This window comes from Nomia melanderi, chromosome 6, assembly GCF_051020985.1.
Source record: "Nomia melanderi isolate GNS246 chromosome 6, iyNomMela1, whole genome shotgun sequence".
Taxonomy (NCBI): domain Eukaryota; kingdom Metazoa; phylum Arthropoda; class Insecta; order Hymenoptera; family Halictidae; genus Nomia; species Nomia melanderi.
The window spans coordinates 13,008,633-13,028,405 of record NC_135004.1 but is presented as its reverse complement, the minus strand read 5'-3'; the positions used below and the strand labels follow the sequence as shown (position 1 = coordinate 13,028,405).

The following is a 19,773-nucleotide window of genomic DNA, read 5'->3' as shown; positions in this document are numbered from 1 at the left end:
TCGTCAAACACAGTTCACCGGTTAACTCACTGAAAAATCTCTCGAATCGAAAGGAAACCTAAATAATTACTCCGAGGGCTGTATCAGCCTATCGATTTCCGATTCCTCGAGCCAAAAAACACAAGTTGCCCGGAATCGAAAGGAAACTTAAGTAATGAGTTCTCTAAAACGTAATTTTAGATTACCTATCAATCCCCGACATCTCAAGAGTTGATACCTAAAGACCGACTCGTATCGTACTCGGAAAAACGAGAACTTAGTAGTCTAAGAGCGAAATGCCCCGACGGCCGACTCCGAACCGCAACAAACTCGCCGGTCTGGTCAACACATCCTTTTTGCAGTCCGGCGAATCTACAACACCGTCCTAAAGATAGAGTGCGCAAGGTTTCAGGTAGACGGCTGCTATAACCAGATACGACGGCTTTGAAACATCACCGTGGGTCATTTTGACCTCGCTCGGCCGGTCCAAGGATTAAATTACTCGCGCATAATATAACGCGACCGGCCCTTCTTCCTCTTCATGTAATAAAAGGGAGGAACTGGAAAAAGATCAGCTTTTCGTTCAAGTGCACCTCTCCGGGAGCTTCCGAGTACACGTTCCTCCATTCCGGAGCAGGAGTCTGCGTTCATTGTTGGGATCCTCCTACCTGGACCGAAAGCATCAAGCCTCTTTCATCGGCGCGCGAAAACCCGAAAATAACGTGGACCCATTATTCATTGAGCTCGAGTCTTAGAGATATTTGGAAAGTGAAGGGATTCCAGAACTTTGGGATCTTGAAGTTTCTTTAGGGAGTCGCTTCGTTGAACGATATTCTATGTATTGGGGAATGTTGAACAAGCAGCTTTGGAATAACACGGGATTTGAGTTGTAAGGAGTATTGAATAATATGGTAAAAAGTTATAGTTATTAGTTATATATTTGCAAAGATATTTGGAAAGTGTAGGGATCCTGAAATCTCTTTCGTTGAACGATATTCTATATATTGAAGAATGCTGAACAAGCAACTTTGGAATAACACGAGTTTTGAATAATATGGTAAAAAATTATAGTTATTAGATATACATATTTTTAAAGATATTTGGAAAGTATAGGGATTCCACAACTTTGGGATTCTGAAGTCTCTTTGGGAACTAGCTTCGTTGAACGATATTCTACGCATTGAAGAACGTTGAAAAGCAAGTTTGGAATAATATGGGATTTGAGTTGTACAGAGTATTGAATAATATAGTAAAAAATTATATTTATTAGTTATATATATCAAATTTGTTATATTAAAATTACAATAACTTTGATGTACTCCAACTGCAGTTTAGTCAAACTTAAAAATTTACGCGATCTGAATTTAGTAACACCGAATAAAATATACTTTAGTTTTCTAAAACATCATTATTATTATTTCTTTTGTTAAGCTACGTGAAATAAATTTTCTAAAACATAATTTTGTGTAACAATATCGAGTCAGGCTCGTCACAAAAGTTTTAAACTGAATTTAACAAATCTGAATGTCATTTATTCTTGTTTTAATATAAATTAAATATTACTTTTCTATTATCAATCTTTACCATTTTGAGTAAACGTAGACAACAAATATCAACATTTTTTTTCCTAATAAATTATTGACGATAAACTAGTCGTATCGATCATAGTTCAAAAATAAATCACAAGTCAAGGGGTCAATTATACTGTCTAAGGTAATTGCGAAATATTTCTTACATATTTCAAGTTCCGAAACTTTCAGGACTCCTTCGGATCCTGACAAACGATCCCGACTAGACCCGATACATTCAGGTTCCCGCGCACCTTTATTCTCCGAGGATCTCTTGATCCCAGTTTTCAAAGGGGTGCTGAGATCCTGTATCCCGGAGGGACTCATTCAGGCCCGGGGAGATTTGCCGACTTGAATGACCCGATTTCTTCGAGGTAGGACCGTAACGTCATTCGTTCTCCCGATGTCACGTTCTTCCTGTCGCGGCGGACCGTTCAAAGGAATAATCAGGTCGGTCGAATTTGTCATGGAAATAGGTAAATATATTATTCTGTCGGGACGGGTGTATTTAGAAAATTCCGGAATCTTATTTTTGACTTGACAGCTGGCTTGTGGTAGCCTAGATTTGCTCTATTACGTACTCAAACGTTTAAATAATGTTTATAGAATTCAATAGGAGTGAAATTGACTCTTACAAATCTAGTGTTAACACTAGAACTACCTGGGTCAAAATAACCCATTCCTAAATCCTTCTTTTCCAATTATTGGAAAAATAATAGATCCCTTTAAGAAATTGCTAAAGAAATTGTTTTACTAATACGCAAAAAGTTTTCAATGATCTAAGTCTATAGATGCACTTTTGTTGTTTCTATAGAAAAATTTCGAAAACTCAACTTGACTGCTCGGTAGTTTTAGTGTTAACGAATCGTAGAAATGATAAAGTTATCAAACCAACCAAGTACTCTCCTTTCCGCCTAGGAAAACTCGATAAAAGATAAGTGAATGACGGGAAGAGCGGCATCAAGCCGTAACAGAAATTCGTGTTTACCTAGGAATCGAACGAGGCGTGTGGAGCAATCATCGTAAAACAACCGGCGCGAAAGCACGCCGGTAATTAGCCGGGTATGATCTCATATCTCGTTTATAAGTGGTTACATAAGGCGAGATGAAAACGCGCTGGTCGTGCTAATCGTGTGTACCGATTGCGCAACCTTCGGACTTCCTCTTCTTAAAAAGTAGTTCCCCCGTTAAATAGCACACCTCCAAGGTGTGTGTGTGTTATCGCGGCATAGTTAATATTTACTTAGCGAAGTACGAGTCAGCCGGCACGTTGAAATTCATTTACATCGTCGAAGGGAATCCAGGTTTAATCAGAGAAATTTCTCTTTTGATCGCTCGCTACGATAGCGAGTCCAAACTGTCTTGCTTACCTAATAATTCTGTAACGCAATTTCACCTTCCTCCGTTCTCCTCGAACGTTAACATCATTTTCGTCCTCCGCTATCTAGTTTTATCATCTTCCGCTTAGAACGCTTGTACCTGAAAGCAAAGAGACTGTTTCAATTATAATTACTAATATACATATCTTTATCATTGGAAGGATTGGCACAAATCATTTATTAACCCAAAGGAAACAGAAACAGTTTCAATTATAATTACTAATATACATATCTTTATCATTGCAAGGATTCGCACTGATTATTTATTAATCCTTTGCACTCGAGAGGCGATTCACTTGATTTCATGCAGCGAAACTATAATATTTGATATTTAATATTATACTCTCTATAATGTATGAATTTCAGAAATATTGCAAATTTGTTCTTCAATGCGTGTGATTTTTCTTCGAATCAGTTTCACAAAATGTCTTTATCAGAAAATGTTCAAATATTTCTAGTGAACTTCCGAGTGCAAAGGGTTAACTGTTCCCTGTTTCTGCAAGACCAGTGGTCACCGGTGATCGAAGCTTCGAAGTTCCTTGATAACAATTATAATTCATAGGATAATTGACATCGAATACAAATATTGAATAACGTAAATAAGTAGATAATATTGTAACGTAAGAATTGTGGTAGCAGATAATTAATTATTCAGTCAACTTGTTAACACTCATCATCCATTCCCAACATGATCACCCTAATCATTCCCATAACATTCCCACCAATCCCACTTCTAACCAAAATCAAACGAACATACTATCGAAACCTCATCCACGTTACATTCAAGCCTCCAATAACTGTTTCCATTTCCATTCATTCCCACCAATCCCACTTCTAACCAAAATCAAACGAACATACTATCCAAACCTCATCCACGTTACATTCAAGCCCCCAATAACAGTTTCCACTTCCATTCTCCACGACGGCGCACAAAGTCCCCATCGACTGCATCGCAAGCCCATCAAAGCGAACGCTGAACCGCGTGAAAGCGTCATTCAAACTCTCCGGACAAGAAGCGAATCACGAAACCGGTGTTCCCCCATCGCAAATCCCGCGGACCATCTGTCGGCCCCGAAAACCCGCGAACGTCGGCCCTGACCCCTACCCGATCGGCTTCTTTCCACCCGGTGGGGCCCGTGCACAATCCGCCTCGCCGGTTCACCCTCTCTTCGCTCGGTTCCCCCGTCTCGTGTAGCAACCTGTCGTTCGCTCGCGGCGTCGCTGTATCTGGCCAGCATCTCTCCTCCCAGCTCGTCGCGTCTCTTCGCGTTCTACCATCCTCCATCTCTCTCTTTCTCTTTCGTTCTCTCTCTGCGAGTTTCATCTCATCTCATCTGGTCTCTCTCTTTTTCTAGTCCTCTGCGAGAGTCCGTCCGCGACTCTCGGTGCCCCGGCCGCTCGTAAACTACATCCGTCTCTTTTTCCACGGCGTATACCGCGGGGCAGAATGGTAGGGGCCAGGAGGCCGACGGGGAAGGAGAAGAACCAGTCGTGAACCAGAACCGTCGGTCCTCAGAATCTCCCCAGTCACCTCTTCGAGTCTGTGCGGGGACCAGGCGCGTGGATTTCTCCCGATCCGCCGGTGTTGCGCGCTGTTCCGGCCGGTGATCTCGCGAGAGCTGTCGGCTTACTCGCTCGCTCGCTCGCTCGCACGCACGCACGCCAGCGCGCGCGCACTCGCGTGTGCCTCGCTCTCGTCCGGCTGCGACAACGGAACGATTGGATCCATCGATCGATCGTTTTGTCACGCTACGGGGTCCGCGCATGCTGATGATCCTACTGGGTCCGGAGACGATGATGGTCCTGGAAAGAGACACCTGGGGCGAGGGACCAACCGCGGCTAGGACTCTGACAGGTCGGTGAGTCGAGTATTACCGGGTTCTAACGTAAATATCTTCCGATCTTTTGCCGATGGATTCGAGGTTCTGTTTGCATTGGTTCTGGTGGAACAGTGGTGGGTTCGACTAAGTGGACGATTTTATTGTTTATTCTGCGTTTGGAGCTGACGTCGCGTTAACCCTCTGTGAGCCCATGTAACATTGAAGTCACATATTATATTGGCATCTTGTTGATTTATTTCATTCTGGAAACAAAGTGGTGAATAAAATTAAGAGACCAGTTAACTTAAACTTTTATACGCTCAGCCGTGGAAGTTTAACGTCGTTATAACTTGAAAGTTATGAAATATATTTGTTCGATGAAATTATTGAAAGGTACATTGTTAATTTGTATTCATATGTGGATATTTATTAATTTTGTACTGCATAGATTTCATGAACAAAAATTCGGTCCATAGAGGGTTAACATTAGATTTACGGAAGTAAGTTGATTACTAGGTAATTACGTGTTATTACGTATTTCAAATAACAGTCTGAGCTTACGGAAATGATGGACGTGCACAGTTTACAATACAATTTCTATAAATTGAACATAAACTCGTTAACATTAAATTTATGGAAGTAAGTTGACTCATTGAACCGATGATCCGATGACCGAAGCTTCCAAATTGCTGAAGAACAATTGCAATAAGATCGTTAAATAAAAATATTTAATAGGTAGCTAGATAATAGTATGACTACTGTGATATCAAATTAATAATTATTTTCAATAGCATTTTCCTGTGTTATTAAAATAACCATTACATAAAACGCTAGAAATTCTCGTGGCAATCAACGCGTTAACACTAGATTTACGGAACGATTCAAGTTGGCTCTATAAACGTTGTTTACTAAACGTTAGGGTCAATTTCGATTGACACAGTTGCATGCGTATTCTAATCGTCGACCTTCAAACCTCTAATTTCTAAGATCCAAGTGAACGAATATCATTTTTCTGAGAACGATGCGATGAAGTGTACAGTAAATGTCCGTAAATCTAGTGTTAACTGATACATGCTTGTGGCAGTTTGATGTGTGGATCGAAAGTCGAAGGTTCTTGTTTATTAAAGTCATTCGCAGCTGTAGTTAGTCAGGATTAGATTTTTAGGGGACTTGCGTGGGTGTGCACGTAGTCTTTCGGCGTCTACGAACTCGCGGGAACCGGTTGAACGATGGAAATGTTTGGAATCTGCGAGATGGATCGTGACATTGCACTCGGCAGAAAAAACTGGCAGCGATTTATTGAGGATTAGCGCGAGTTGCGTAATCTGTCGGATGATGGAATCGTTATTGATGTTTAGATGCACGTGGTTTAGGGAATACTGATTTCCGCGAACTGCTGAGGGATGGTTTTTGATGGGATTGCTTGAATGAAACCATTGTTTTCGTGGTTTAATGATAATTGTGTAGTTTGTATTCGGAATCTGCAACTTATTTTAAAATGGCGGACGGTTTTGTGAACTATCTTTGGTTCCTTTAACTCGATTTAATTGAAATCAATTTAATCTAGAATATTCCAATGCTTCGAACATTCATTCAAACCGCGCTCAAACACAGTCTCGTCATTCATCTATTGCACACACATTCATCACTCATATGTATCTATTCTCACACTCAACTACATCCATTCCCACACTATTTTTAACACGCTGCGCACCGGTAACGAGAAATCTCGTTTTCATATAAAGACACTTAGCTATGCAACTTCGCTAATTACCACAGTATGGAGAAAATATAAAATTTCATTCGAATTATCTATTTAAAATATATTACACAACAATACGATATCTGAATTTTTCTATGTATAGCGATATAAGTTGACCTCAGTGAAAATTGCCATCCGCACAATTCAGTTTTCTGAAAATTAACTATTAAAAAAATTTTTTAAATCAATATAGTTTATAAGCAAAATATTAAATTCAAGTTTTTTTTAAATTTTACATATTTTGATACCGTTTCTTGATGTTCTCGGTGCTTTGTAACAACTATTCTTGACCATGTGTCCCTTAAAAATATTTTGTTACAAAAATTGTGTACCGCATGTAGTACACGTGGCACTGAACGTGTTAATAATTCAAGAGAATTGCCATACTCATTTTAAACGTATAAACGAACGAGTAAAGTTGAAATTGAATAGAGAGACACGAACGTTCGAAATATTTTATTAGCGACAGACAGTAATACGGTCGGAGACACGTGAATTTATTTCCAGAGTTAAACGTAGAACGAAACGTGGCCGCGATCATAGCTATCATAAAAACCGATCTGCCGTCGTGACACTGTTTCCGCGGCGATTTACGTACACCGGGATTTGCATTGTAAATGAACGACTGAAGATTGAATCGGCCTGGCAGCGCGTCGATCGCCGCCATTGTAAAGCCGCGGTGTCGTCGCGCTAATTGCTCGTGGAATTGAAAATCTGCTCTCGCGGCTGCGTGGGTGACTTTCTATTTCGAGTCGTCATTGGACTGATGTAAATGCTTTTTCGAAGGACGCCACGGTGAAAAAGCGTGGGTCATCCGTTCAATTTAAGCGGTGATAAACTGGCTAATGGAGCTTCACCTGGCGCGAGACATTCGCGGTTACAGCGAGACGCTTTGAAAACCGGGCACGAGATAAATGGCGATTGTCAAGGGATCTTCGATGTTTCATTAGTCAATCATACACGAGCTTATAAGCCGTAATCAAACGTAAGTGATGGTATACGTTCGCATGATCGAACGTTTCCGTCTTAACGCTAAACTTGCCGGGCAGTTGAATTGACTTTTTCAAATTTTTCTGTAGCGACTTCAAGGGTGGATCTAAGTGAGACTCGCGATGAGGATTTCCAGATTAATTCAACAAAAGCGAGAAACTATTTTGCTGTTATCAATGTATTATCTTCAAATGAAGTTTCCAATTGAGAAAATTGTTACGTTTCTTTCAAATTGATAGTAAAATGCTACACGAGCTCAGTACCGGAAGTAAATACGGCGAGGGGTTAACACTGGAACTACCAAGCAGTCAAGTTGACTTTTTAAAATTATTCCATAGAAACCCCAAGAGCATCTATCGAGACTTCCATTACTCGAAAGGTTCGCGTATTGATAAGTTTCTTTCGAAATTTCTTAGAGGACCTATTGGTTTTTCAATAATTGTAAAAGAAGAATGTAAGAATGAATCATTTTGACACTAGTAGTAGTAACATTCCTCCAGAAGTTGAAATCGTTTCACTTTCAATCGATTTACAATTCAGTTTGCGTATTGCGAGATCAATTTCTTGAATAATTTCTCGGAGAAACATTTATCTTTTTGATAATCGTAAGGAAGAAATCAGGAATGGGTCATTTTGACTCGTCTGGTATGTTTATTGGATTGTTTAAAAGTTTCACTTTTCGATACGAAACGTAAATGTGTATTAAACCTTAGCAGTCACTCGACATTCTATTTTATTGCAACATCTACTTGTTTTACCAATTTTTTCTATATTTATTTGTAGTATCACAATTGTACCGTTTAAAGGTAACATTTCGATGGCTCCCAAATATTCTTGAATAAATAGAGCGTCATATTCAGCTGCAATTGAATGAACTAACGGCGTGAATCTCAAAGTGAAAAACCAAGAGCACTTCGGACCGCAAAGGGTTAACCAGTTAACTTCGACGAGTATACACGCCATCTTGAACTCAAAATGATATTAATTCTTTCAACGATAAATTATTCATTTCCTCAGATAAACATGCAATTGTTCTCGTTTTGCTTTAATTTTTGTTAGAATATATTATCGATGAATTTGCGTTAGACGAGTGTACATTTCATTATTTGATTTCATTGTGAGCATCATCAGAGATTTCTGAATTTAAATTCCACAGTTAACAGGTCGAAGCATTCATATCGATACTTCCACAAAAATATTCGTTAGAGAACCTTCAAGCTCTCACCGGTTTTCAAACGAATATCAACTGGTCGATGGTAAAATGATAAAATGGAATTCCCGGGCCGGTTTCGAGTATCAAGCCTTACAACGAAGCCAATCAATCTATAAAACCGCAAATATCTATAAGCTATCGTGGCCCATTAACGAGCCGGACGATATGAAAAGAGCGTTCGATGGACGATCGATTAATTGGCAGAAGTTATCGGAGTCACCTCGTTAGTCAGTGTCCAATCATTCCTGCCAGTCGATTTCCGAATAGCGCGAATGTATATTTTCACTGGATTTATTGCGTCGAGCAGTTTATTTGTATAGCATGAAATCACATCTTCAATTACTTAGTAACATTGAAACGTTGTATTCACTCTTTGAACTCGAGGGCCCCGGAGCGGAGCCATTTAGAATTTATCATTACGAACTGCGAAACATTATTATCAGTCCTCTGCGGGCGCAGATTCTCTGAAATGTAGAAAACCTTCGACAGATGAAGCTAAATTATATATTAACCCTTTGCACTCGAGAATATTTTTCTCAATATTCATTATTCCTTTATGAAATGTCAATATTTTTTGCAATTAAAGAAATACCTTGCATAAATTAAACGACAGAACTATTTTATTTCGATGTTCCATGTGTTATAAAATATAAAATTTAATATTGAATTTTCAATTGTACAATTTTCTCGAGTCAAATCAAATGAAAGGCACTTTTCAAGTGTGAAGGATTAATTGCTTAAATAATAGCAAAAGCAGAAACTACATGCTAATCTCTTGCTGTTATTAAATCATTCGTCTCAGTCTTCCAAATATGAAAGTTTCATCTCGCCGAAATGCGACATTCGTCCGCAAAGGGTTAAATATGTTATAACATTTATATCTATAATCGATAACAAACAATGAAATATATTTACGACCTTTCTTTCATACGTGTATCGTTTGTTTATACGTTAATATGCTTGTTCCATTGAAATTCCTTGGAATTGCTGGTAATACCAATTAAAAAAAAGTTTCGAGTGCAAAGGGTTAATTATCTATCGATGCTAAAACATCTAATTCATCGATACCGAAATTTCGCGATAGACTTCAATGCATCGAACCTTATTAGCGCATCTCCTTCGAACCATCTCCGTTCTAATTACACGGCCAATCACTTAGCAGCGCGAAAATTTTCCGATAGATCGTACGATCGATCGCGACGGTTCGCCTCCATTGAGTCCGCAGCGCGAGCGCGCAGCGACGCGTTCGTTAGCGGAACATTCACGTTCAAACTGCGACAATATATAGGTTATTGAGAATAATTATTTCATGTACGTCGAGTACTCGGCTCGATTCACGTGGCGCACGAAGTCAATAACCTGGCCGGTCGGCGGGGTCGTAGGCGCGGGCGAATTCGCGATAGAACCGCGACAGCCGCGGACTTTGTCGTCGCGATACCGAAAATGAAAAACTCCCCATGCTCCGAGCGGAATAATATTTATCCCCGTCGTCGATTTACACGGGAACCCCGGGAATTTTCCGGCGCGCCCGGCGGATTCTATCGAAATAAATCGAACGCGCGCGATGGGAAACGTGGAAATATCTAATTTCAAAAGCTCACAATCGGCCGTCGCGGCTCCGCGCGTATTATACTCCCTCCCGGGCGGCGACGAGGGCCCCGTCGGGATGATAAAAGTTTCCCGGTAATTGCGATAAGGGAACCGTTCGAGAGCGAGACGAAACGTTAACGGGACAAACGATAGCCGCGATCGCCGGCGGAATGAGATGCAAATTGCGAGCTATTGCGATTAAATAACCGCGCGATTCCACGACAGACGAAACGCGGCTAACTCTTTCCGCCGATCTAACCGTGCGCAGCTCGATTCCCCGGTCTGGAAGGTTAAATTGGCCGGTTCTCTCTTTGTGTTCGGCGCGAGACGCCGCGAGTCGAGTCGAGCCGATGCCTCCGAGGCGAACGTTTGATCGTGAATGAAGGGTTCCCGCTCGGTTGCTCAAGCCTCCGCCAACGCGTCACCGATTTGCATATCGCGTTCCGCTATTTCGCCGTGTTTACGAGTGATTCGATCCTCGGTTGCATTCCGCGCGACCACGTACCCGTACGCGCTCGTGAAAACAAGTGAACTCGCGCTACGTGGAAATACGACGATAAGACACGCCGCCTTTGTCCCCTGCCGCACGAGACCGGCTCTCGCGCTCGCGATTCCCTTACTGCGAACCGGACTTAACACGTTCACTGCCACGAGTTTAGAGCGTTTTGTATCGTGAGACTTAGTCTTTCGTAACAAAGGCGAATGATAACAATAATTAACCCTTTGCGCTCTAAAGGTGACTCAGCCACCATTCGATTTGATGTACCAAATTATAAAGCCTTCCACACAATATTAAACTCCGTTTAAACTATATTATGTAAAATAGAAACGATAACTTTGTTTCTTAACTTATGTGTGTTCTATCATTCAATTCGTTTTAAAGGATGTCGCCTGTAACTCATTGGAAAATTTTGAATATTTCTAGTCAAAGACTTCCGAGTGCAAAGGGTTAATAATGATTTGGTATCACAATAAATGTTACGTTGTTATCCAGCTAATTATGTCATTAGATATTTTTATTTGGCATCCATTTTCTGATTGTTATTGTTATCAAGCAATTCGGAAACTCCGGTGTTAACACGTTCACTGCCACGGTCACCGATGAACAGAAATTTCAAATTACTCGAAAACAATTGTAATTCGTAAGATAACGTAATTATATATAACGATCTTATAAATGAAATTATGGGATTAAATTTTAGAAATTATGAAAGTTGATACAAGTGGCAGAAAGAAAATGTTTCTTAATAAATAAAAATAATTCTTGTCGTTTAAAGCTTCGTTCTCTGCAGCGTTTATTATTCTCTGTTTCAGTTTTACATGTTTCCTTTCTCTTTGTTTATTCTGATTCCTGTTATGCAAATTGTTGTGGTTTATTCTTTGGAAAGTTTGTTATCCTCTGTTTCAATTTTAGTTTTTTTCTTCTTTTCCTTTGACTTTATTTGTTATTCTAAGTTTTGTTTTCAGTTATCTTTATTTTGTTATAAGTTAGTTTTATTGTAATGTTTCAAAGGAATGTCGATTTCACTGACTTCCCAGTGGACTTGGGCGGAGATTTAGAATTTCCAGATGAAAAGAATCCGCGCTGGCTATTCGAGACGTCGTCGTAAAAGTTAACTACGACAAATAGACGAACGTGTTCGCGCCTCTAATCGACAGATTACGCGCGTCGATGTTTAGTCTCGCTGATCCCTTCTGCATACAACACGGACCGTACATGATCTTTACGAACGCGATGCGCATATTGTTCTCGCGATTAATGTACAATAACTCCTTAGACAAATCTGGAAATATGACTTTCAGACAACTCTGTTTTTTTCGGTGTTCCAATTCTTTCACTAACTAAAATTGCGGATATCAGTTCTTTATATCTACAATCCTAGAAACTATGGCAACTACGCTACTATGAAGAACTTTCAAACAAATCATTCAACTGACTCTATATTTTTAAAGTTCTAATTTTTTCACTAACTGAAATTGCTGATATTAGTTCTTTATATTTATAATCCTAGAAACTATGATAACTACGCAATTATAAAGAATTTTGCACACCGAAATTTTCAATCTCTATAAACTGAATTGATTAAAAGTAATCAAAGTTAATTATACTCTATTTAATTATATTTCATGCTGAGTTTAAATATAAATATAACTTTGAATCAAATAATACAAATAATTGAATATTTTCAGTGTTCTAATGTTTCATTAACTAAAATTGCTAATATCAAATAGTTCTTTATATCTACAATTTGACAAACCAAGTCAACTACACAATTATAAAGAACTTCACACACCGAAACATCCAACCCCTTCAAAACTGTGTTGACTAAAAATATTCAAAGTAAATTTTACTCCCCAATTGCATTCCACGCTGAGGTCGACTAACAAAAGAAACCAAACAAAGTAAAAAAACAGGAATAACAATTACGAACATATTAAAATCAAATATATACGAGAGTGCAATCGTTCCGCTTCAACGTCCAACTGAAATAAAACGATACCCTCGAACAGCTGAAATTGCTCGCGGCGTGATACAAGGAAACATGAATTTCATAAAAATTTCCCGGGTCTGTGATTATTTAACCACTTGCGTTGGCAATGAATTGAGAAACTAGACAGGATCTCGCGAAGAATTCTGTCTTCGTATATTATATACTGATATGTACACAAATGTCGTTTACCAATAATTTTGTACGAAGTGGTAAATTTCAGAACAATCTGGAACACGTAATCCAATAAGACTATCGACGTGTACATGTCGTTGATAATTTTCTGACAAAAACATTTCAATAACAAAGGTATTTCAAAGTTAGTGGAAGATTGAAAAACGTTCATTGATGATGGGAATGAATCTTGGAAATGGGAATGGAGGTGAGGAATAGGAAGAATAAGTGGCATTCAACGCATCAAGTGCCATATCAGTCATCGATGACTGACGCTTCTGAGTTACTTAAAAGTAAACGTAATATGCAAGATATTCAATGTCGAATGGAGATGTTTAATAACGTAATGAAGTTGATAATAGTGCACTGCGAGGATGGCAACGCCAGATAATAATTGCCCCTGCTTTTCGTGTTAAAGGTATTTCAAAGTTAGTGCAAGATTGAAAAATTTGGTAGAACATTTGATAATTAGTTTATGGAAAATGATTTTAAGAGTGGAAAGTTGTTTATGATTTACTCGTTTTGTAAAGGAAGATGTTCGACTGAATGCTTCACAGTTACCAATTCTTAAACTATGATTACCCTAATTAAAACTTAAACGTTCAATTGAGTTCGAAGTTCCTCTATGGAAACTCTAAAAGTGTGTCTATCGAGACTTCAATTGATCTACAATTCAGTTTTCGTCTAAATCAATCTCTTTAATAGTTTCTGAGAGAAACATCTGTTATGTCTTTAACAATCGCAAAACGAAGAAATCAGGAATGGCTCATTCTAATCCATCTGGTAGTTAGTGTTAACCTTTGCGGACGAATGTCATTTCGACGAGGTGAAACGTTCATATCTGGAAGACTAGACGCAGGCAAACGACTTTCATTCTTTGAAGTCGCGGGCAAATGACTGAATTACTAGAACAGCAAGAGATTAGCACGTAGTTTCTGTTTTTGCTGTTATTCGAGCAATTAACGCATTGCGTACCGGTAACGAGAAATCTCGTTTCTATATAAAGACCCTTAGCTATGCAACTTCGCTAATTACCAGCATTGGAAGAAATATAAAATTTCATTCGAATTGGTTATCTATTTAACACATTAAATATCTATTTAACCAAATCGAATTACTATGGTCCATTCAATTAAACGGCGATTATCTGAAAACATTTGTGTATTACAAACAATGCTACCTAATGCATTGAGCAAGATGATCGCGCGATAAGAATAACGCGATTCAATCGAATGACTGAATATTCTACCTTTACCATTTCCTGTATGTTACTCTATGAAATCGTGCGTTCAACGTGTTAAAATGTATTACATAACAATATGATTTCTGAGGTTTACTATGGATAGCGATATAAGTTGACCTCAGTGAAAATTGCCATCCGCATGATGCAGTTTTCCGCAAATTAGCCGGCACGCAATGTGTTAACACGGTGATTATACTGATACATTTTTAAACATCAATCAAGCCGAAATTTTTAACTTACGAAAAAGAATAAGGAATTCGATCTTGTCAATCCTATGTTCTTGTAACATTTTAGACACCTATAACACAAATCCAAAGTACAATTACAAGATCGAATTCCTTATTCCTTTTCGTAAGTTAAAAATCAACCCTTTGCGCTCCTATGTCGCGTGACTCGACATCAGTTTTATTCACAGGTGTGATTCTTCGTCAAGATACTTTTAAAATAGATTATATTATTCTGTTATTTTCAATATCATTAACAAGAAGAATCGTTTACATTGCTCTCTACGAACCAACTATTTTTTAAAATGCATTTCAAATAAAATATCATAATACAGAGTTATCGAGGGAAAAGTGCGAAAGAAATTCGGAGTGCAAAGGGTTAAACGATATTCTAAAAATCCCGCATTATTCTGTTAATCTTTTCTTTCGTTGTTTAGTAAATCTTGAACCGGGATTATCTGGAACTCATCAAACACGGTTCTCGTTTTCAGAAAACAAAGTTTCCAACCAAATTAATCGAGTGAATTCAATGGAAGATAACGGAAGAGGTTATAGTTATAGTTTTTTTTTTCAGGCGGTTGCCCGAGTGTTAAAAGCGGCGGTCGCTTCCGCGAATTGACACGTCCCAGCCTCCTTTAACACGATGACAGAAGCCGCATTTAAATACACCTGAAGTCATCGCGATACGATCGCGTAATTTATCAAGATCCGCGGCGTTTCTGTCGATACATATAAGGATGCACGTTGGCTTTGTGACACCCAACAGTTTATGCCATCTCTCTCTCTCTCTCTCTCGTTTTTTTCCCAGCGTTCGGTTATACCCCGAAGCGCACGGCATTCCTTGGATCCACGGTACACGCGTAATTAATGCTCTCCGCGAACGAAGTTAACCGTGAACGGAATCCTCGAGCAATCATCCGAGGATTAGATCAATGTTAAATCATCCGCGGTTTGTTTACTTCAGAAGTGAAGTAAGAACGGGACAGACCGTTTCATATTTAATTACACCGTTCAACCCCTGTGATTCCTATTCGAACCGTGATCGATCTAAGTGTGTTATTAATAATTTATTGGGGACGAGGGGAAAATTGTAGACATCCATGGCAACGTTTGCTCTGAACTGTAATCATTGGTAATAGGGACGGTGTTTAGTTTGAATTCGAATGAATTCAATGATATTTATATTGGTGAATCTATTTAAAATTTTCTGTAATGTAAATTTTCTCTAATGTTGATACTTAAATTGATACTTGAACACGTTGACTGTTTGGAGCTTCCAAATTGCTGAAGAACAAGATTGTTAAATAAAAATATTTAATACGTAGCTAGATAATAGTATGACTACTGTGATATCAAATCATTAATAATTATTTTCAATAGCATTTTCCTTTGTTATTAAAATTAGTATTATATGAAACGCTAGAAACTCTCGTGGCAGTCAACGCGTTAACACTAGATTTACGGAAGTCAAGTTGACTTATATTGAATTCTATAAATATTGTTTACTAAACGTTAGGGTCAATTTTGATTGACGCAGTTGCAAATATGTATTGTAATCGTTTCTTTTCAAACCTCTAATTTCCAAGATCGAAATGAACGAATTTTCATTTTTCTACTATCTAGTGTCAATTCAATTAATCTTCATTTTCCTAGTATCTAGTGTTAATTCAATTAATCTTCATTTTTCTAATATCTAATGTCAATTCAATTCCCCTTCATTTTTTTAATTTTCTAGTGTCAATTCAATTAATCTTCATTTTCCTAATATCTAGTGTCAATTCAATTAATCTTCATTTTTCTAATATCTAGTGTTAATTCAATTCTTCTTCATATTTCTAATATTTAGTGTTAATTCAATTAATCTTCCTTTTTCTAGTATCTAGTGTCAATTCAATTAATCTTCATTTTCCTAGTATCTAGTGTCAATTCAATTCTTCTTCATTTTCGTAATACCTACAGTCAATTCACTTAATCTCCGTTCTTCTGTAAATCTAGTATCAATACTGCTCCGTTTATATAACATTTCTACAACATCATCGATACTATCACAAAACAAACTAATACTCAATCACACTGTCCAATCCCCACACAACACCGACCTGTTTCCGTAACGATACCGCGGAGCGTCGCATTAATACCTAAAGCAATAGACATTGCTGCCATCGAATATTCAAAGACAGGAATTAATGAAATTAACATTAACGTCTATTAATAATGCAGCAAATGGACGAACGCTGTCGGTCGCCGATGCACGCGCGGCAGGGCCGTCGTTCAAAGAGTTGATGTTTTATTAAAATATCGATCAGCCGTGTTGCGTGTGTGTAGCGGCCGGCGGAACTCGAGCGGCGAGCGTACGATTTCACTGGACGCAAGACCGCTCCAAATAATTGCGGCCCGGCGCAATTACGGTGCCGCGCATCTCGCCGCCTATGTAAATAAAAACGAGAGCCCCGTAAGACTCGACTCACGGGGGCCGCGTGCAAGAAAACGCGGCCACAGTCGAACGATCATAAGGAAATCGCGAGCGCGCGTCGATGGAACGCCGGAACACCTGAGAACGCGTCACGTAACGTTGCAGCTCTCACCTGCGTCGACTGTCGAAAACGGCGTAATCAGCGGGATGAGCGTGTTACGTGTTTGCCGGGTTTAACCCTTTACGCTCGAGAGGCGACTCTCAGTCGCCGTTTGATTGAACGCGACAAGATGGTGAAGTGAAAAATTCGATTGAAAATATTGGATAAGGTGTTAACCCTTTGCGGACGAATGTTGACATTTTTCCGACATCGAACTTTTAGTTTTGGAATGCTAAGTAACAAACGAATGATTTAATCACTCGAACAGCAGAGAAGTATATAGTTCCGTTATTAGTTTGTTATTTAATCATTCGATGTGTAATTTGGCAGAATCTGCAGAAAGTTTTGTATTCTTTAAATGATCTTCGTCTGCAAAGGGTTGACACATAAAATAGAAATAAAACAACTCTGCTCCATAATTTATGCGAGATGTTTAATTATGTAAGTTGCAAATAATATTAATATTTCGTCGGAAAATAATGAATGTTTGTAAGGAAAAATATTGTCGAGTGCAAAGGGTTTGAACGCAAAATGATGAAATAAAAAATTCAATAGAAAATATTGCATAAGGTATTAACACACAAAACATAGAAATAAAACAGCTCTGCCCCATAATTTATGCGAGGTGTTTCCTTATGTAAGTTGCAAATAATACTGTTAACATTTCGCCAGAAAATAATGAATGCTTGCAATTAAAAATATTGTCGAGTGCAAAGGGTTAATAACTGACTCGGTGCGAGTATGTTGGTCACGGTGCCGGCTCTCGCAAGTGAACTCTGCGCTCACCCGGAGCGATTATGCGAATGCATAAACAGAAATCCGCGCGCACTTTATGCAGATCGCATGCACACGAAGTACCGAAGTGCCCGTACAAAATCGCGAGAACGTAGATCCACGGATGACGATCGAAGAAACGTTCAGCGAAGTTTCTGTTCCTCGCAGTTTTTTGTTCGAATAACATTAACATAGAAATGTATTCAAATTTCACGGTTTCCTTGCGCCTCGCTCGTGTGCATGAGAAATTAGTCGCATGCAACGTGCGGTTTTATTTGTTGCTGTTAGGAATATTGATATTGATGACAATGTAATGTGGATGCTGAGATGATGTTAGCGATTATAACGGGATTCTTGTCGATTTTAACTACCAGGTTGGTCAACGAATTCCTAACTGCTTTTAGAATTGCAAAGGTACAAATTAATATAATATTATAATATAATATTATAATAAGATATATATATATATATATATATATATATATAATATAATATTACTAGTAATATTATAATATTATAATATTATTAATATTATTAGTAATATTAATTATTAATATTAGTAATTAATATTAGTAATATTAATTATTAATATTACTTAATTAATTAAGTTAATTTATATCTTAATGAATCCATGTTTGTAGATTTCACGAAGAATTTTTCCATTTGTCTGAATTCTCAAAATTGATAAAAATATTGAAACGATCAATAAGTAAATTAATCCTCAACTATATGTTTTCTAATTACCAAACCACTTGAGCCACATATTTGATGCTACACACCGTCTAATGAGCCAACACTGTATATTGTGATATGTTACTGTGAGCCATCGGTGATACACGCCGACGTGAACGTGATAATTGCTCGGTAGTTCTAGTGTTAACCAATTAACTGTGTTTGAAGAGTATACTCATCTTAAAATTAAAATGATACTAATTCTATCAGCGATGAATTCCACTGTGAAACAAATTTTAACCTACTTTGCTTTTTACAATAAACTAGGTGATTCTTATAGAGTTCCTTACCCTAAATAAATCCGAAAACCAAATTGGAGTCACGTCCAGTTTTCGAAAAAACTGGGTTTTTAAAGACGGTCGAATTTTCCGAAAAACCAAGTGTTACGTGAAAACTAAAAACGATAGGCAGTTGAAATTTATCGCAGAAAATAAACGAGACTCGCCCGAACGCGTAGCTATAAAAATGTTGAACTTCGCGTATCGTTAAATGTTTGTAAACGACGATCAAATTTTAAAAAAGGGTAATATACTTCGTTATTTTATTTCATTGCGAGCATCATCCGAGACGTCTGAAATGAAATTCCACGGTTAGCAGGTTAATGAAGTTTCCTTCGCGAGTCGACGCAGCAGCGAGGCTACAAACATTCTTATTCCGGTTTCCCGACGCTGTTCGAGCATCTGCAACTTTTAACTGTCAGCTGCACATATGCAAGCGTTACGCAACTGTTTGTAATGCGAATTTTGTTTGACTTGCAACAAAGCCGGGTATTTAGCGCGTGCGGACTCCGGCCGCTTCTGTGCTAACAATACGAGACGGACCGTCCAGGGGACCGTCAATTGGCACGTCATCGACATTTTTCGTGTCAACAGACTCCTAATATTCCCACAGCGGGAACATGAATAGACGAAGCGTCGCGAAACTATCGTCGAGTGAATAGGACAAGTGAAATGCAAATGCTCCCAAACACCTCTGGATTTTCCTGCGCAATCCGCTGGACGTTCATTTGAATTTTTAACGCGTTGGCTGTTATGAAAACCTTCGGAGTTTTGTGTCTCGCTTATTCGTTTGTAGCGAAGATAAAGATTTAATATTTGGAATGCTTACGTTACACTATTGTCTAGTAATTTACGCTATGAAATATTTCCAGTCGATATTGGGTATCTGATAAATAATTGTCAAGGGATTTGGAAGCTTTGGTCATCGGTGACCGACGTGGCAGTAGTGTTAAACAATTCGATTGTAGATGATTTGCATCAAATG

General features: G+C 38.4%; 1 protein-coding gene and 1 long non-coding RNA gene across 5 annotated transcripts in view; one reads left to right on the top strand and one right to left on the bottom strand.

Annotated features, from left to right (window-relative positions):
* Window positions 1–19,773, bottom strand: part of LOC143174628 (uncharacterized) — a 140,638-nt gene that overhangs the window by 43,418 nt on the left and 77,447 nt on the right. For 3 of the 4 annotated variants that reach the window (XR_012998822.1, XR_012998825.1, XR_012998823.1), the window contains exon 4: window positions 2,918–3,026. This is a non-coding gene — a long non-coding RNA (uncharacterized LOC143174628). Of the gene's footprint in view, window positions 1–1,193; window positions 1,965–2,917; window positions 3,027–19,773 lie in introns of those variants that run through there. The other variant, XR_012998824.1, reaches the window with a different exon arrangement.
* Kank (KN motif and ankyrin repeat domain-containing protein 2 kank) overlaps window positions 4,278–19,773 on the top strand; it is a 92,274-nt gene continuing 76,778 nt past the window's right edge. The window contains exon 1 of the mRNA XM_076368522.1: window positions 4,278–4,781. The gene's annotated coding sequence lies outside the window, so the exon portion shown is untranslated. The remainder of the gene's footprint in view (window positions 4,782–19,773) is intronic.